Below are 20,461 nucleotides of genomic sequence, written 5' to 3'. Positions count from 1 at the left end.
ATTTTCTTTTTAAAAAAAAATCAAGAAATTGGTTTATTAAGGGAATATACACAGAGTGACTTACTCAATGGGAAAGCATTGCTGTTCGGGAGAAGGAGAAAATAATGTATTTTTGGATCCACCAATCATCCAGCCTCACCATGGTTACAGACTGTGTTTCATAACTTTCCAGAAGCACACTTGAGTCAAAATGACCTTGGTAGTAATTTGAACCAAATCCTCTATCTTATACAAGGAGAAACTAAAGCTTAAAGAGGAAGGGCACGCTATGTCTCCTCACTCTGCAGGACTGATGTGGAATCATTACACTTTATGACCTCAATGTCTGCACCCCTAAAACCCATACAACGAAATCCTAACCTCCAAGGTGACCCTATGAAGGTGAGGCCTTCCGAAGGCATTACATCATGAGGGTGCAGCTGGGATGCATGCCTTCACCAAAGAGAGCCATGGACTAGTTCCATCCTGCCATGCAAGGGCACAGCCAAGAAAGTACATGCTAGAAACCAGAAACCTCGCCCTCACCACACATCAGCTGCTCATGTCTTGATCCTGGGCTTCCCCGCCCCTAGAATTGTAAAGAATAAACTTCTGTTGTTTGTTAAGTCACCCAGCTTCTGGCATTTTGTTACAGCAGCCCGAATAAGCTAAGGAATCACTGCAGAAAAAAAAAAAGGTAGATGTTAATTTCTGTCTGGCTCTTATTTGTAAACTACATAAAACTGTTTTCAGTGGTTAAAATTTCCATGGGTTTTCATGATTGAAAAAAAAACCCTTAAGATTTTTTTTTTATAGTTAAGATTTCAGTGTAACTTGAACAAAGATGCGTTGCGTTCTGGCTCACGTGATTCTAGACTTTAGCCGATTTGCTTTCAGCCAAGGAGGCTTCATGAAAGAAAACAGATAAGCCATGAGCACCGTGCAGACCTCTATGGAGGTTTTTTGTTTTGTTTGTTTGGTTTTTTTTTTTTTCAAGACAGGGTCTCTCTGTGTAGCCCTGACTGTCCTGAAACTCACAGAGATCCACCTGCCTCTGCCTCTTGAGTGCTGGGATTAAAGGTGTGCATCACCAACGCCTGGTATTTTTCCAGCTTATTTTTTTAAGATTTTTTTAACCTCAGATATTTAATATTTATAAATAGTATTTGATGGTTTTTACTTTACCCATTTTTGTACAGATAGGTATATCTACATTTATGCATATGTATGTCTGTGACTATTTGGAAAGAACGTGTTATAAACTTATATTTGGTAGGGAAAGACATAATAAAAATTAAAAGCAATTCACCTTTTAGTTATATATTTCTAAGTGGAATTGATTTTGAACCCCAACCAGACAAGTGCAGATTCTCAATACTTTACAGAGAAATCTTTTATTCATTTGCCTAACATTTATTACACATGCTAACTGCGTGTTGTTAGACTATAGGTTACAAACCCAGATAAAAAGTTCACAATTTGCCGGGCAGTGGTGGCGCAGGCCTTTAATCCCAGCACTGGGGAGGCAGAGCCAGGCAAATCTTTGTGAGTTCGAGTCCAGCCTGGTCTACAAAGTGAGATCCAGGACAGGCTCCAAAGCTACACAGAGAAACCCTGTCTCGAAAAAAACCAAAAAAAAAAAAAAAAAAAAAGAAAAAGAAAAAAGAAAAAAAAAAGTTCACAATTTAATCACTGCTGAATGCACAATATGGGGGAGAAAAGCCTAACAGGTCATGGCTGTGGCACAGTAAATGCACTGATAGTGGGGAAAGAATGGAGGGAGATGACCAGGTGTCAGGAGGTGAAGGGAAATGAGAGGAGAAAATTGTCAATAGCAGTCTGCACAACAGAAGAATGTTCGTGCTACCTTTGGCAGCATGGATACTAAAACTGGAATGATACAGAGAAGATTAGCATGGCCCCTGCGCAAGGCTGACAGGCAAATCTGTGACGTGTTCCATATTTGTTTCCAGTTGCCTTAAGGAACCTACGGCTTTATGTTTTGTTTGATCAAAGAATAACTTCGCTGTCTTCATTTTTGAAAGTATGAAGTCACAAGGTTGTTAAATATTTCTTAATCACTATCTTCTATATGCTGACTGCTTGTGACCATTGGTCATTCTCTTTGTTGACTTGCTCTGACTGATTATTGTGCTTATTGATCTTTTATTCCTTAAAGATTACAAGAATTAAAACTGACCAAAATAAAAAAAAAAAAAAGAATTTTCTTTTGCCTACTTATGGGACCCTTTTCCTCCTGGGTTGCCTCCAGTCCTGACGTGACAGTATGTGCTTGGTTTTCTGGTTGCATATTATGTGATGTTTGGTTGATAGCCCTGGGAGGCCTGATCTTTTCTGAGGGCAGACAGAGGGAGGGTGGATCTGGAGAGGGGTGAGGTGGGGGGGCTGAGAGACTTGGGGGAGGAGAAGAAGGGGAAACTTCTGGGACGGGACCTGGGACCTATTTGTAGTGACTGTGATGAAATGGAGGTGAGGCAGGTCCTGAAGTGTGTACTGACAGGTATTAGTCACCTACAGATACAGATGCGTCTGATTTGACACCCCTGTGCAAGTAGGGTTAAGGGCCGCTGCACGAGACCGGCACGCTTTTATTCTGACTCATGGCTGGAAATCTTCCTGTGTGGATTCTGTAGCAACCCAGGAGGTACCTTAGGTAACCTTCTAAGATGTGAATACGGTCACTGTGTGGATGCTGTCTATGAAGAAGAGATTCTTCTTAGTTAGCAGGTCCCCGGAGATGAGCTGAGTGTTGCCATCAGGGGAACACATGCAGGAAGAAAAATGGTCCTTTCCTAAAGTACCTAGATGATGTCCCGTGATACAGGAAGATGAAGAGTGAACAGGAATGTGGTCTCTCTCAGCTCAGGAGACCCTTCTTGCACCAAGAGACCAGGCAGACAGTGCATTACGAAGACAACTCCGATGCTTTGGGGTTTCTTTAGAAACATCTGTGTGATTACTATATCTGATTGTGTTCATGTATAAATATATGCACTGGTGGGATTTCCACACACTGCTGGAATTCTAGCATTGATATGCTTCCTTTGCCAATTATTTAGGAAGTTTTAGAATATTTTCTGTACATTTACTTGCCCTTCTCCCCAAATTTAGTGACTTAAGACCCTGGTAGAGGGACCACTGCCATTCTCAGGAGCATCCAGGGCTACTGACAGGTGGTGGTTCAGCTTGCTCAAAACCAAAGACCTGGGCTAAAAATTAACTGCTTTATTATTATTGCAAAAGCAATCTTAGAAAAAGAGGGAATAACTGTATTAACAACTGTATTAATGACAACTTCTTAGAGAGAGTCCACTTCAAAGTTCCTGGATTAAAACTGAATATAGTTGTGTGGTTAATAAGTTGGAATTCTTGGGGCCAGCAATAGGGCTCAGCGTGTGAAGGTGCTTACTGCAAACACGTTGACCTAAGTTTGATGCCCAGAACCCACATGATAGGAGGATAGAACCGACGCCCTCCTGCTGCTGTCTTCTGACCTCAGCGCTTGTGTGCCATGGCACATGCAAGGGAACTTTGCATCCCTTGCATTCTGCCTGCACCTGACTAAGCCGTTCCGTTTCTAGTCGCCGCATTCGCGCATGCTGGGACCACGCCGTGAAACACATCCTCTCTGCCTGCCAAAATCCTTCTTCATTTTTATTAGTATATATATGATTTATTCACTCCGAATCGGTCCCAGATCCCAGCCTTTTTAAAAACCCTCACAGGACTCTGAAGTGAAACCCACCATGAGAATCTGCCACTAACCAGACCTTGCATCTAAGTGCACTCTGTCCCCCAAAAGTGCAGACAGGCCCTGGGACAGACTCTCAACCCCCAGAGGATGCCATGCCATTCTAGCAACTGGAGTTCATAATCAACTGTGAAAAGCACTGGCCCAGATTGCCTTGTATCAAGTGGGCAAAGTCTGAACCTTGTATGAGGGTCAGCCTCTCACCTTAAAGCAGTGTTTCTCAACCTGTGGGTCGAACGACCCTTTCACAGAGGTCACCTAAGACCATCGGAAAACATAGATATTTACTTTACGATTCATAAAGTGCCAAAATTACAGTTATGAAGTAGCAATGAAAATAATTTTATGGTTGGGGGTCACCACAACATGAGGAGCTGTAAGGTTGAGAACCACTGACTCAAGAGACTACACTGGCCTACTCATATTAAGTATGTATAAATATAAAGCAATCCCCAGTCACCAGCCTGGACTCTCCCTGAGCATGGACCAAGTATCAGAAGCAAGACCTAGTCCTGCTAGGTCCCTTACACACCTGCCTCATGAGGTGACTCTTTGCCGTGGGAATGGAACCATGGAGAAAACTTCTGTTTGTAATTACAAGTTTTTCTAGTGTACAGAATATTTGTCTCATCTACACAATAAACACTTCTTCTTTTCCACAATTTCCTTTTTTATGTTTGTTTTTGAGACAGGGTTTCTCTGTGTATCTGTGTAGTCTTTGATGTCCCGGAACCCACTCTGTGGACCAGACTGGCCTCGAACTCAAGAGATCCACCTGGCTCTGCCTCCCAAGTGCTGGGATTAAAGGCATGCGCCACCACCGCCTGGCTTTTCCCACAATTTCTTCAGTCAACAGTCCAATGCCGCAAGCTCTCTAACCTTGGAAAACCAGAGTTCTTATGACCCTTTCTTTCTCAGAATTCCTTTGGTGAAGCTAATTAGCTATGCGAACTTCCGGTGATGCCAGCTAGTCAGAATTGCTGTTCTTGGTGGGTTCCTGTCAGACGTTAGCTGAGAGAAATCAGACCTAACCACAGAGACAAAGCTGGGGGGCAACTTGAGGGTGCAGCTAAGGAAGCCCCAAGAGGCAGCACTTAAGGTAAAGACAGGAGAAAAATCACAGTACGTTCAGATTTACCTGAGTTTGGACCCTAAAATTTCTGCACAGAGAATCTGAGATAAAGATAAGCAACTTTTGCAAAAATGACCATCAGCCCCTGACAGAATATTCAAAGTGAGAACAGGATGAGAGAGTGCAGGCGTTTTAGAAAGCAATGATGTTTAAATACCACTTGGATAGAGGAGTTAGCCCCTGCTGCAAAGGAGAAGTTTGGAAGCTTTTTAAAATAACTGGTTCCTTGGGGTCTGCCCAAAGCCAAACCCATCCGAGTTTGGGGCTGGGGAAATCATTTGTAAAAGCTCACCCAAACGGTTCTTAGACGGAATGAGCCGTGCTGGATTCACAGCCGTGGCAGAGAATTCTAACTTCAAAGCAAACGTGTGTCTTATCTCTTAATATACACATTTCTAGAGCTGAGGCTCCAGGTCAATCTCCAATCCCTTCTGACCACGACATTACCTTTTTCTTACTGATTTTAGTTTTTGCTATACTAGCCCATGGAAATTATTAAGAAATTCAAAGTGTGCTACCAAGTTTAAAATGAAAAACAGCAGGATCCTGCCTCACTTCCCACTCGATCCCAAAGGTAAACTAAACAAAAACTCTTTAACTCTTTCATCTAATTATTTCATTTTATATTCCTAACAATATGCATATTGTAAAATTTATTGATATACTAATTCTAGACCTTTATTCATATTTTTTCCGATGTCCCATTATATGCAAACTCGTCCCCTCCTGGTCATCTATAGTAGTCAATCTTTTCTGGAGTCAAGTATGGCCAGTGGCCGCATTGGGTTCACGTATCTTAACGTAGCTGCACCAACTGTTATTTCAACACTTCCATTACAGCTGATGGTAGCTGGTGTTTTGACCTCCAACCCACCATTCACCACAATTCAGCAAATAAAGGGTTAACATCTGCTCCAGCAGGGACAGCCTTCAAAACTTGCCTTTACTCTACAGCGGCCCCTGTTCTGACATGCCAGTGGCCTGGCTACCAGTTGGTTGTTAAAAATTCTGAATATTGCCTGTAGGTATGACCACGTAATTCGTTCTTGCTATTTGAATAGAAGTGAAAGTGATAAGCTACACTTCCAAACATGCCCTTGTTCTTACAATCCAGAACGTAAACACTGACTGACCAGGTTTAACTCTACAGATGAGGGCAAGCCTTCACAGAGAGTGGAGGGTGGGGAAAGGGGGGGGGTGAATGACTTTGTAAAAGCAGGCACATCAACCCCTCAAAATGCTCGCTCACCCTGAACTGTTACATGAAATAAAAAGTGACTAGCTTCTCCTTTAAATCGCAATTTAGGGAGTTTCTGTTATAGTATAGCTGTGCAGACTTTTTTTTTTTTTTCTTTTATGTTTTTGAGACAAGGTCTCACTATGTAGCCTTGGCTATCCTGGAACTCCCGATATAGACCAGGCTGGCCTTGGATTCAGAGACCCCAATTCCTCCTCCCTCTGCCTCCTGAGTGCTCGGATTAAAGGCATGGTGGGATTAAAGGTGTGCACACTTCTCCCAGGCACAGCACAGCCTTACTTTTAACTAGCTCAGCAGTGATTACCACCTTTGGGATCTTTGTAAATACTATGTTTCTTGTAAGGCCATTTATAATTGCCTTCCACCAACCTCATTTGACAGTTCTTAATTGACAAGCCCTTGGAAATAGCAAGCCCCTCTGAAGGGCTTTTTACACTTGGTCAAAAGTGTCAGGTTGCCCAACAGTTCTGCTTTTACTTGGAAATTCATGTAAGTCTCTTTCCAAAAGCCAGCCTGCCACTTCTCTGACCTGGACAGTTTCCCTCTAGGGCTGTTAGACTGTTTTTTGGTTTTTTTTTTTTAACTGTCATTCTAGAGTTTTCTTTGGTCTTTTTCCTTCTGTTTAGTTACATGTTTCTGGAATACCGTATATTACTCTTCCTTGATTTATTCCCATATTTTTGATTTAAAAATACCATCCAGTAGCTTTTAGTGAAATGATGCAGAAATAATTTATTTAGACCTTTAATATGAGGTAATAAAAAGATCTTAACTCTTTCTCCCACTTGATACTTTGTATTTTTTTATTTTTAGATTGAAAATAATTTCCATCTGAATTTTTAAGGCAGTAATCCATGGTTCTTTTTTTATTTATTTATTGAGATAGGGTTTCTCTATTATGTAGATCTGAATGTCCTAGAACTCACTATGTAGACCAGGCTCACAGATATCTGCCTGCTTCTGCCTCCTGACTGCTGGGATTAAAATCCAGTGCTGTTAAATTATCTAATGCCATCCTATTTTCAATCTTCTGCCGAGGGCCTGTTTCCACTATATGATTTCATATATGTTCACCCTCTTAGTATAATGCAATTTTACAGTGATATGATTTGTACATTAGGTGTTGTGTGTGCTGCCATTGACTCTTCTAGATAATCCTGAAACGAATGTCTTCCAGTTCTGCAAAGTTTCCTTGTATAATTTCTTAGGTAATTTCCTCCCCTTTCTCTTTCTCTTTACTCTCTCTAGTATGTTCTACATACATTGCATAATACTTTAATTCTAACTTTTCTTCCCCGTTTTTCTTTGTTTTTCTCTGGTTCAGCCCAAAATTTTTGGTCAGCCTAATGACCTTTTGTTGTTGCTATTTTATGTTTAATTTCTATGATTAATTTCTTATTCTCCCATTAGTACTTTTTAAATCTCTATCTTATGAGAGACCGTTTCTTACCTCTCTACAGCATAATATAGGCAGACAAGTTTTGGTTTTTATTTCCCTATTCTTCCTCTATTTCTGCCTTCTCTGTAATTATTTTTCTTAATTTTTATAGCCTGTCTGTCTAATTACCTGGCTATCCAAGAATTAAAATGTGGGAACTGTATAGGGCCTCACTGCTTAATATGCAGAATTTCATTAAACTTCTGTGTTTGCTGATGATGTTACCCTTTTCTAGCTTTTTCCCAATAATTACAAAGCCAGAACCTTTAATTTATTTCCATTCTGCAGAGAAAGATGATTCTAGTCTTAGGATGTTGTTTGGGATAGGAGAAGTAGATTTCTAATTCTCTCTCAGGCTTTCAAACAGTCCTGCATTTTGAGGCCTCTATCTGCCCCATGGCCTCTCCTTCCTGAGCCTTTCCAGATTCTAGTGATAAACCGGATGCTTCTTTCCAGTATTCACCCTAGCCCCCTCAGGACACTTAGGTATCAATTTTCTCCTCTACACTAAGCCAGAAGCCACTGGACTGTGCTTCTTATCTCTTACAATTTTGCAGGTATACCCCTACTGTTGCCTCCTTTTGTGTTCACCATTATCACCTGATATTTGTTAAGAGTTTCCATCTGGAGTGCCTCCCAAATTCTCATGCACCAAGGCTTGGCTGTTAGCCAGTGGAGTAGGATGATTCAGAAGGCATGGGAACTGGGGGAATTGTGAAAAAAGCTGGGTAACTGGGGTGTGCTTTTGAGAGTGTATCGGAACACGAAGCCCGATTCCTTCTGCCTGTGCTTCCTGTCCACCGAGGGAAGGGCTTCGTACCAGGCTGTGTTCCCTGTCTCGATGCCCTGTCTCTGAACCAGGCCCAGAGGCAGCGCCACAGGCTAAGGATATTGAAACCTCTGAAACGATGAGCGAAACCAAACCTTTCTTTCTTTAAGTTTATCTCAGTTATTTTCCCATGGGGACACCAAATTAACACAGCATCTCAGGAAGGGCTGACAGTAAACATACGAAGCCTTACTAACCCAGTTTCATGGGCAGAGGGTCTGCCACCAAAGACGGGTCTTTCTTAGTCTTTTAACACTCATAGTTTTGCGGAGGCCATCAGAGTAGCTAACAGCTTACATAACAGTTATCATACAATTTTTTTAAGATGTGGGAAGTCTTTTCCTTTTTTAATCGCACGTGCATGCATCATGCATCACACACACACACACACACACACACACACACACACACACACACGTCAGGTGCAGTGGCTCACACCAGTAATTTCAGCTCTTGTGGGTACTGGAGCAAGACAAAGTCAAATATAAGGCTGGCGGGCTACAGCTTCAGCAAATAGGACACATTTAATAAGTTAACTTAAACAAGTACGTTAAATAAAGAATTCTTTTCCAGATAGCACAAAAGACTATTAATTCACCAGTTCACTCTGAAAATATGATTTATGGCACTGGATTATTTTTCCTCTATTTTTCTTTTACTGAAAATAGATTTTTTTTCATACAATGTATTCCGATTATGGCTCTCCTCCCCCAACTCCTCCGAGATCCTCCCCATGTCCCCTTCAATCTGAATCCACAACTTTTCTGTCTATCCTTAGGAAATTAAGAGGCATCTTAAGAATAATTAACAAAATAAAATAAGATAAATTGAGACAATCAGAAGAAAGAGTTAAAGAAAAAGCACAAGAAATACACACAGACACACATGCTTGTACACACAGGCACACATGCTTGTGCACACAGACACACATGCTTGTGCACACAGACACACGTGCTTGTACACACAGGCATCCCCCAAACCACAAAACTAGAATCCATACTGTATACTCAAAGGACCTGCAAGTTTATATATACATCTACGCACACATACATCTATATCTATCTATATCTAGCTAATCTCTCTCTCTACACACACACACACACACACACACACACACACACACACACACACACACACACACACGCCCTAGTTGGGGGTATGGTAGGGCATGCCTTTAATTCCAGAACTCAGGAGGCAGACAGGCAGGCAGAGCTCTCTGATTTTAAGTCTAGCCTAGTTTACAGAGTCAGTACAGCCAGGCCTACACCGAAAGACCCTGTCTTGAAAAAAAACAATAAATAGATTTTTAAAAATTAAAAAATATGCCCTGACAAAGCATTTGTGGCCCTAGATCATAACTAAAGGTAAACGCGGCTTTTTGTGCAATGAGGCCTTTTCATCGACCCCTTCCTGCCTCTTCATGTCTTCCTTACGGTGACCTAAACTGAAAGGTGCCTGTCTTGATACTGTGAAGTATTTTCCAAGAAGCTGTCGATCCTGAAACCTCGGCTGGTCTACTTCTAAAGACAAGGAAGGATGCAGGATGAGCACTTAAAAGAAGATAAGCGCGAGGGCCGTTCTCACATCCAGGGGATTACAGCCTTTTTATGCTCATCTAATGAACACAAATAGAAGATACTAAGCCTGAAGATTTCATTCTTTAAGGATAAAAGCCAAGCACTTGTTCTTAGCATTAAATTCACAGCTATATTGGCAAATAAAGTCCAGGAATAACTAGAGAGTAAAACACTAATATTACACTTTTGGTCTGATTCCACTCAAAAGGAACATATTCTGACCTGTCAAAACTGAATACCCGCCTTCCGCTCTTACTCATGACTCCCTAAAGAACAAGTAAACAAACCAAGCATCTAAGAAGATAGAAGTTTCCCCATGTGGAAGAAATTAAATGGGTCTAGTTCTTGAGCTGGGTGGTAATTATATGGATGCTCACTTTTCACAGTTTGTTAATGTGTACATTTACACTTCAAACATTTTCTGCACATGTATTACATTTTACAATAAAAAAAAAAGTCTTGAAAAGCCAAAAGAAGAATACATAAGGCAGAAATTCCACTTGTCAGGAAATACACGACTAAAATCTCACGTAGCCAGTCTGGCATGGATAAAGGAGGAACGTTGCCATGACTAACATAGAAGGCTAAACCAGTGTCCTGCCAAATTCCAACAGTTGTCTGTGTCGTTTGTTCAAAATAACTACTTGAAAAGGATGATCGGAGACTAGGTTGACATTGCACTTCTGATGGTAACACTGATCCCTTGACATCTGCATAACTCTATTTATTTTAACATCAAACCCACAGAAGATACAGAAAATGTGACTTTCTCCTCTGCAATGAGTGAGGAAACTGAAACGCTCAATAGCCAGTTAGTAGAATCAGAAATAGTGGGCTGTGAGTGCCATATGTTCAAGGCCCTGGGTTTGAGTCCCAGAACTGGGGCAAGGGGCAGGCAGCAGCAAAGATGATATGAACAGTGTAAGACTCAGGAGAGAGGATGCGGGTGGGGTGGGGTGGGGTGGTGCCGTGAACACAGGTATGGATGCATGCTCAAGCACACTAGGAGTTTCTGAAACATTTTATGGAGAGAACTGTATTCAAACACAGGGTTTCAAAGCTGGTCTTGACATCTGCGAGTTTCCTGAGATTCCCACAGAGGAAGCGAGATCCACTAGGCATGGTTGTGGAAGTAATTACAAAGGACCCAGGCTAGCTGTCCCTCATCATTTCATTCACACCTAGTTAGCGTAACAACATTGCATCAGAGGTCAAACATCCATATAAGCTACGGCAGTCAGTAACCTTAGACAAAGAAACTGATACCTATTTTGGCTCAAGAGGTTTCCAAATAAGAGGTACCCCCAAATATATTCCTGGAGCTTCTCTCTTCCACATTACATTCCTCCTCATTGAACAATACTTGGTGTGTGACTGCCATGGGTCTGGTTCATGAGTCTCAGTTCTCAAATAGTGGGATTTGGGGAAAGGGGATTTTTTTTTTTAATCAAAGATATTAAACATGGTATTTAGTGCACTCTTCTTTGGACCTGGGAAGTAAAGACACTTGTGTAAGCATTTTTGCTGGGAAGCCTCAAGCTTTCCCTCTATACTTCAGAGTAGGTGAAGCGGTGCACACACACAGTCATTCTGAGCTCTGCACGAAGCTCTCTTTCCCAACCTAGCCTTCAAGAGTAGAGATCTGTGTTTTGTTTCTTCACCGATTCTTAGACGCTAGTGCCCTCCTCCCACTTACAGCCCAGGGACTCTCTTCCACAGCACTGGTGGAGCTGCATGCTGAGGACGCTTTCTAAGATTCAGTCAGTGGGTACTTCAATTACTTCGCCACCAATTCTAACTAGAATTCAGAAACCCCAGGTATTATCCGTTCCGGCTCAGCCCCGCACGTCTGGGGTCCTCTCACATTTGTGCAAATGAAAAGACCTTAGAACTTTCCCCTCATCTTTTAAATGACAGAATAACTTCATCTCTTCCCTACCTTTCCTCTTTTTAATCCCATGGACTTTAATGCATATGCTCTCTGCTTGATGGAGCAGATATTTACATCGTGATACTCTGGCCTCACGGTTCTCAAAGACTATCTATCTGCTTTCTATTTCCAATGGCTTGGTCCCCTTGCCATCCTTCAGCTCAGCTTCACGTTGAGTTTTTATGACAACTCACAACGGATCACAGCACAGTTAGAAGAACCTGAACATCCCTCATGCCTTTCCCTCTGTGCCCTCCAGATCATCACCTTCTCCTCATTCTTGCTGCCATTATATTACATGGGCTCCTGTTCTCTCTCCCAGGCATCCCCACTCATTTCTCACTGGTCCCAGTACTTGACTGAGTGCCCCTATGGGGTTGGCAGTTCCAGAAACAGACAAGTCATCTCTACCTCCAGTGTTCTGCACACTGCTGGAGGAAGCCATGAGCACAGCAGTGATGTTTCCTCCACAAGTACAAGAGACCTCGCTAGCTCTCATTGCCTTTGGATCTTCAGTGGATGTAGGCAAAGAGCCTTCTAACGTTTTCCACTCTCCCTCAGCTTCACACTTCACTCTCAGTTTTTCAACAAATCGACAAAAGATGACCAATCCATTTCAAATGAAGCCCCTGGCCATCTACAAACTACTCTAAAATTCAGAATTCAGCTTTGCCTTTAACTTTTAATTGTATAGGCTACAGTTTTACACAAATGTAATGATGTGTGTCCATCACTATAGTATGACATACCATACTTCCAGTGCCCTCAAACTCGCTCTGTTCTTCCTATTCATCCCTCCCTGCACACTAATCCCTGGTAACCAGATATTATTTTGTTTCCACGGTGGTTCCTCTTGCAGAATGACACATAATCGGAGCCATGTAGCCATGAAGGAAGCATGTGTGTACTGAAGTCTTGCCCGTGGTTTTTTTGTGGGAAGGGGCTTGGGGACACCTTCAAATTTTATTCCTCAGGCATTGCCCATCTTGGTTCTTTTGTTTTGTTTTATTTTGTTTTTTTTTTGTTTTTTTTCAACAGGCAGGGTCTTTGAGTGAGCCTGGAGCTCACTGAAACAAGGTAGTCTGGTGAGTTCCCTGGACCCAGAGATTCACCTGTTTCTGTTATCTCTGAGCTGAGATTACAAACATGTTCGGCCTACCTGGGTTCTTGTTCGTCTTTCTTTTTCTTTTTTTAAATACAGGTTCTGAGGGTTGGATTCAGGTCCCCTGCTTGCAAGGCTCTTTAGTGACTCAGATATCTCCCCAGCCCTGTCCATATCTTCTCATAGCTTCTTTTTATCACTAAATACTATTTCATTGTCTAGATATCTTCTTCATTTATTCTGAAGAAGATGGGATATCTTTATTGCTTCCAAGTTTGGGACCTAAGAACCACTGTGTGGGGAATTTTTTGAATGGATGTAAATTCCCAGCTACCTTTGGTAGATTCCCAGGAATGCAACTGCTGGAATGCCTGGTAAAGGTGTTTGATTTTACAGTACTTTCCAAAATGGCTGTATCATCCAGCATTCCCTCCAGCAGATGAATGAGGGTCCCTGTTGATCCACACCCTTGCAGCCTTTGGGTGTTTTCGGTGTAATGGACTCTGGTCATTCAAGAGGTGCTGAGTGGTATCTCTGTTGTTCTGATTGGCATTTTTTTCTGATGTCTATGACGTGGGACGTCTATTCACATCATTGTCTTGCCATTGTCACAGTTTCTTTAGTGGGGTGTCTGTAAGGCATTTAGCTAGTTTTTTAAATAAGAGTTTTTACTGAGATGTAGGGAGTTCTTTGTATATTTGAAATATTTCTATATCAGGTACATCTTTTGAAGCTATTTTCTCCTGGCCTATAACTCATCTTTTTAGAATCTTGACAGTGTCTTTTTGCAAGGCATAGTTTTTGAAAACAAAATTTTAATAGGTAGAACTTCTGTTATCTTTCTTCCATGAATTATGCCTTTGTTGTCCTATTTAAAAAAAATAGGGGTTGGGGATTTAGCTCAGTGGTAGAGTGCTTGCCTAGCAAGTGCAAGGCCCTGGGTTCGGTCCTCAGCTGGGGCGGGGGGGGGGGGGGGGGGGGGAGACAAAATAAAAAAAAATAGCCACACCTAAAGTTATTGACATAGTCTCCTCTGCTATCTCCTAACAGTTTCGTATGATTAAATTCATGTTTATGGTTCATTTTGAGTTATCTTTTAGTTTCCACATTGAGCCCAGTTGTCCTTAAACCATTTGCTGAAAAGGCAATCCCCCATCATGCTGCCCTTGCTCCTTGTCAGAGATCAGTTGATTAACTGTGTGGGACCTCAGGAGCCTCATCTCGGGTTCTACTCCACTGACCTGCCTGTTCAATCTCTTGCCAATGCCACATTGCCTTGATTGCCGCGTCTTTATTAAGACTTAAAGCCAAGTAATGTCAACCATCCAACTCTGTTCTCTAATACTGTGCTCGCTTTACTATATAAACTCTATGACTAATTTATCAATGTTCCTAAAAAAAACTAATAAAATTTCATTTGAAATTGCATTGAGTTTATAAATCAAGTTCAGAAGTGTAGTGAGATTTCGCTCCAACAATGACCTTGGGGTGGGTATCTGGCCCAATAGAGGTGTGGTTTTTCAGGGAATGTGACTGCTTAAAACTGAGGAGGGGGTGCTCGCGCTCTCTCTTGAGGTGGTCGGAAACTTGACAGCTGGTTCCATTCACCCCCAGGCAGAACGGAGGACAATGATGGCTGTTTACTTTGTTCTGTATCCGTGAGTTTATTTCTCCCCATTTTATATCTTAAGAAATCCTTGACACCCTTTGACAGACTCTTCTGGATTTGCTTAACACAGAAGTCCTGATAATATTGAGTCTCCCTATTCACAAATATGAAATTTCTATTGCCTTAACTTTTCCTTAATTTCTTTCAACATACTTTCGTCACACAGACCTTACACCTATTTTGTAGACTTAAAACTCGTTTCATTTCTTTTGGTGAGCTAATGAAAACTGTAATGTGTTTATGCTCACTAGTATTTTTTGTCAATGAGTTAGGATCATCCAGGGAAAGGGAACTTCAGTTGAGAAAATGCTTCCATCAAAATGGTCTGTCAGCATATCCATGGGGCAGTTTCTTGGTGGATGACTGATTTCGGAGGGCTTAACCAACTGTAGGAGGTACAGCCCTTGGGCAGGTGGCCCTAGGTTATGTAAGAAACACAGTTGAGCAAACCATGGACAGCAAGCCAGTAATCAGTATTTCTCCATGGCCTCTGCTCAAGTTCCTGCCTAGACTTCCCTCAGTGATAGAGTATGATCACCAAGTATTAAGATGAAATAAAACCTTTCTTCCCCAAGTAGCCTTTGGTCATGATGTTTATCACAGCAACAGAAACCTAACTAAGGACAATGTTCTTAATTGCAAATTTCATTCTTGGTATATAGGAAAGTAGCATTTGTATGCTAACCTTGCCTGAACTCTGCTGTCACTGTTTATTAGCTGCAGGATCTTTTTTTCATACAGATTATTAGCTGCAGGATCTTTCTTTTTTCAAACAGATAATCTTTTTTTTTTTTTTTTTTTTTTTGGTTTTTGAGACAGTTTCTCTGTAGCTTTGGAGCCTGTCCTGGAACTTGCTCTGTAGACCAGGCTGGCCTCGAACTCATAGAGATCCACCTGTCTCTGCCTCCCAGTGCTGGGATTAAAGGCGTGTGCTACCACCGCCCAGCTTAATTCCAACAACAGCTTTATTTCCTCCATCAAAACCAATATTATCTTTTTTTTTTTTTTGCCTTAGTGTCATGATTATCCAGAAATAACTTCATCATAATCAAGATGATAAATAATCTATTACTGAAAGGGGGAGTTTCCTTTAGAATGGGAAATGGACATCCCCAACATGCAAATAAAAAAATGTAACTTAAAAAGAGGGGTGCTGGTTAAGAGGGGTGCTGGTGATATAGTTCAGCCAGTCAATGTCTCTATGGCCAAGCTGACAACCTTAAGTTTGATCCCTGGGACCCATATGTTAGAAGAGAACTGACTCCTGCAGGCTGTCCTCCGACCCCAATCACAAGCCATGACACACACACACACACACACCTCACCCCCAAAACACACACAAACAAAACTATAATTTAAATTTTTTCTAAAGAATGGTCATTATTTGTCCAAATAGTATCCCATAATTGAATCAGCACAACAAGCATGGGTAGAATGCCAATCTAGATGTGACGCTAACCTTTATCTGCTCACGTTCCTTCAGCCTGAGGAATGCCTGGTGCGTTAATTACCTTCCTCCACGGAAAGCCACTCCACCTACAAACACCTACAAACTTCCCTAACACTTGCTTGTTTGGGATGGTGTTTAATGATTGAATTCAGGACCTTGCATGTTACAAGCAAACACTCTATTATGAAACTAATCCCAAAGCCATGATTTTGTTTTCAGGGAATTTCCATCCACTGTCTCTCCAATATTCTCAAGCATATATTCCCAGTTTTATCATCCTCTCATTAATGATACCCTTCCATATCTTTATCTAATTGTAACAACTCTGTGCACTGAGCTATTCCATCAGCACCAAAGAACGTGCATATTTGAGTCCTAGATGCGTTGCCACAGCTCTCCCTGTGCATTTTAATACCTGCCAGCACCACCCCAGGTTATTATTCTATTTGTCTTCTCATCTCCTTCATCCAATGATCCAACAAGTGCTGTTGCATTCCCTTCTACGGCGGCTCACTCACCCACCTACCACCCCTCGACTTCAGTTTGCACTGCTGCTCTTCTGGAAGCTATTTTAACAGACCCCCCTCCCAACTGAAGCCACATTGCTCCCCATGTGGACTAGCCTTACAGTGTAACTCTGATAACATCATTCTGCGCTTAGCATATCTTTGGTGTTTTCCACTACAAAACCAACAGGCTCCTTAGCCCAACATGCAAGACACTTTATAATGTGGCCCTAACATTTCCATGTAGCTCCCTTTCCCATTAAACCCTTCTAGCTCCTCAACCTTCAACTCAACCAGATTTCTTCCATTTCTGGATATGGTCACATATTCTTTCCTTCAAGTCTCCTAAAGGCCTGGCCCCAAATCTCTGCCAGTTCTACTCCTACAGAATCATTAAGGTCTTGTGCAAAATCCCCCAATTCTTCCTTGAATTCTCTGTCTAGTAATAGATTTTTTCTAGTAATAGATTTTTTCAGGGAATCTCCATCCACTGTCTCTCCAATATTCTCAAGCATAAATCCCAGTTTTATCATCCTCTCCTTAATGATACCCTTCCATATCTTTATCTAATTTTAACAACTCTGTGCACTGAGCTATTCCATCAGCACCAGAGAACGTGCATATTTGTAAAAGTAAAAATAAAAGAAAAAAATAGTTTTTCTTTCCTAAAATCACCACGTATTTTCTTTATGATTCCCTAACAGTTCCGTGACACACCCTTTGGTTATCTGTCATACCCTCTCTATGTAACTTGTAGGGCTCTCGTAGCTTCTGATTAGCCCATATTCTTCTCACACTGTCTTTCATATAGCAAACTAGGAGAGTGTTCAAGTTAATCTACATAGTGAATAGAATAAAAATGGAGTTAATTTATCAATGTTAATTAAACAAATTCTTAGGAGGCCTAGAAACTAAGCACTTTTTTTTTTTTTTGTAGTTCATAACATTAGACTGGGATATAGGAATCATTTTAGTTAAAAATGCAGAACAGCACAGATGTAATTGGTTCCTAAAACCAGAGTGGGGCTAGACCTTAGCAGTCATTCAATCCCTCTGTGTCAGCCTCACAGCTACATAAATGTGCAGTCTGCAGCGCTTACCATTTATTTTATTTCTTATTTACTTTTGAGACCAGGATTCATCTAGTACAGGCTGGCCTTGAACTCACTAGGTAGCCAAGGATGACCTTGAGTTCCTGATCCTCCTGCCTCAACTTCCCAAGTACTGGGATTACAAGTGTGTGTTCCACTACACCCAGCTTTCGGTTATTACTTATTAAGAGCCCTGTACCCACCAGGTCCTTATGCACCATGCCAGGCTCACACAGTCCTTCGGTGCACCCAGCATCAATGCCACCACCGCTCTCTCTCTCTACCACACACACAACAGAAGAGAGTGAGGTCCAGGCTTTTCTACTGACCACTGTCACAGACCTAAGACCACTATACGGCCTAACTTCTGTCTCTTGCTGCTGTGTCTTCTGACACTACTTATGCCAACTAAGTGGAAACACACACTAGAAGTTTCAAGCCACTTTCATTAAAACTTAAGAGACATTAAAATTATCTGGTAGCTTTATCACTATAAAGCTGTGAAGCCTGATCTTATTTGCCAGAAATCTTCTTTCCCAGTTTTTACTTCTTAAAGATATTTTCAACAGAAGAGTCAATTGTCCAACCACATTCAGCAAGTTTTTATTGAATCCCTGAGATGTGGGACATGGGAAGGTACGAATCTAGGCAGGATTTTACTCTCCAAAGGTTCACAAGCAAGAGGCAGACAATCGGTTAGTAGTAGGAACAATTCCTCTCCCCCTGTTGGTACCCAGGGGTGTCCAACAATATAAACTCCAGATTCTTGGTTCTAATCCCAGCTCTGCATCTTGAGCCAATCACTTCACTGCCTCCTCTCCTTTAGAGAGGAACCTGGGAAAAGGAAGACTGTAACCCAGCAACTTCAAGCTCTCTCATAGCTCCAAAATGCCGCCCTCAATCTTGAAGTTACATTTCCAAAAGTGATCATAGTTACCACAATGGAAGGAGAATGGAAGGGTGACCACTCTTCCTTAGCAGTGGACTGTGGGGAAATGGAGTGCCAAAAATACTGCTCCAAGATTGAGGCTGACTCCAAGTTCACTCTTTATAATAATATACTTTATCAAGGTAGTCTCCTGGGCAGTATTAAATGTGACATTCAAATCTTCCTTCCATGACATTGCTGATTTATAGCCTTAGTCCTTTTAATATACAATCGAGAAGTTTAAAGGATAAATTTAAGCAATACCTTTTACCTACCATTCTGTGGCGTTACCAACATTAACAAATTAAGAGTTAGTGCCACTGACAGAGAAAGAAAACTTTGGATTTGTTAAAATTAACATTCTACCATGTTAGTATGGGCAGCTTTCACTACTGCTAAGGATGAGTTTAGTTTCCAGGTAGGAAAGAGGAATGGGGAACTATCAGTGTTCCAAACAGTGGAAACATACAGGCCAGTGATGATTTACCTCTGCTGATTTCACGTCAACGTTTTTGCACTTCCATTTTCAACCACTACCTGTATTTTTAATGGTTTGCTCACTTGGTAATGCACTCTAGTTCCAAAGCTCCACATCCTTCTTCATGCCAAGCATCTTAGGACAGGATGGGTAAAGGTTTGTCAACTTGTGCCGTTAACAGCACAGAGGAGAAAAACAATCAATCACAAGACAATTACAACAGTAAAGAGGCATTCAGAACCGCACCGTATCGGTAGCTTGCCCACCAAAGGCAATGATTAGCAACTGTCAAAATGGTCCTGCCAAGAATCAGGAACACAATTTATTCCTTCAGTATGTCAACAAACCTACGGTGCCCAGACGATATGTGGGGCTTGTTGATTCCAGTACAGAAATTAAGAAACAGGTAAAGCACCCCTCCTTCTCTTCTCCGTGGAACTTACATTCTTGTAGGGCGAGAGGAGATCTACAGAATGCCTCCACAAAATATTATTAGTGATTAGGAGCTATGAAGAAAAAAGGACTATCGAGTAGTTGGCGGGAGGACCGCGAACTAAGGAAGTCAAGTCACCAAGAGTATTTGTGGGGCCCTGCCACTGGAGGTGAGCCCCAATTGATGAGAAAACTTTGCTCTGTAGTCCTTCAAATGCGGGGTGGGGTGAGGATGAATCAAGTTAGCATTTAAGAATGACGACAGTAGGAAACATTCTGTATTCATGAATGAGAAATTAGATGGCCTTTTAAAACTAAACAAACAAAAAAAACCCGAATCCCAGCTAATCTTTAATACCATCTACTTAAGAGACCAATTGTTTAAGATCAACTTTTTAAGATTGTACTAATTACTTGAAAACTACTGAAGTTGATGCAATTACTAGAAGTCTTTCCAAGCTAGAGACCTCCTTCACTTGACACCATTCAAATTCTGAATGAGACTGGACCGGGGCCTGCAGCGAATCAGCGCCTCCTCTGCCTCATTAACGCAGCCAGGTGGAATTTCATTACCCTTCCAGAAAACACGCAGCAAGGCTAGGGAAGGTGGGGGAGCCCAACACCCTCAAAGTTACAGTGGCAGGTTTAAAACACACAAACCCGCCGCGCTCTCGCATGGACTGCCCCCCCCCCGGCCCCTGCAGTCGTCATCACTCGCAGAAGGGCCGCTCTCCAGGGTCGGAGGCCCACGGCGAGTACGCGCGCGCGTGTGGAGCCCGCGTGAATCATCGGAGCGCGGTCCTCCGGGGCGATGATTCATTCACCGCTCCGGAGCTCACGGCCACACGTTCCCGGCGTACTATGACGGCCGCACACGCAGCTTCCTTAAT

The 20,461-nt window shown here is 41.9% G+C and overlaps 1 protein-coding gene and 1 non-coding gene across 3 annotated transcripts in view; one reads left to right on the top strand and one right to left on the bottom strand.

Annotated features, from left to right (window-relative positions):
* Pcgf5 (polycomb group ring finger 5) overlaps nt 1–20,461 on the bottom strand; it is a 120,288-nt gene that overhangs the window by 98,192 nt on the left and 1,635 nt on the right. The window lies entirely within an intron of this gene.
* LOC121826931 (U6 spliceosomal RNA) lies at nt 1,840–1,946 on the top strand. The gene has a single exon (XR_006069092.2). It is a non-coding gene; the product is annotated as a U6 spliceosomal RNA (small nuclear RNA).

Source organism: Peromyscus maniculatus, chromosome 1, assembly GCF_049852395.1.
Source record: "Peromyscus maniculatus bairdii isolate BWxNUB_F1_BW_parent chromosome 1, HU_Pman_BW_mat_3.1, whole genome shotgun sequence".
NCBI lineage: Eukaryota > Metazoa > Chordata > Mammalia > Rodentia > Cricetidae > Peromyscus > Peromyscus maniculatus.
The sequence above is the reverse complement of the archived record's forward strand: the minus strand, read 5'-3'. Positions and strand labels throughout refer to the sequence as shown.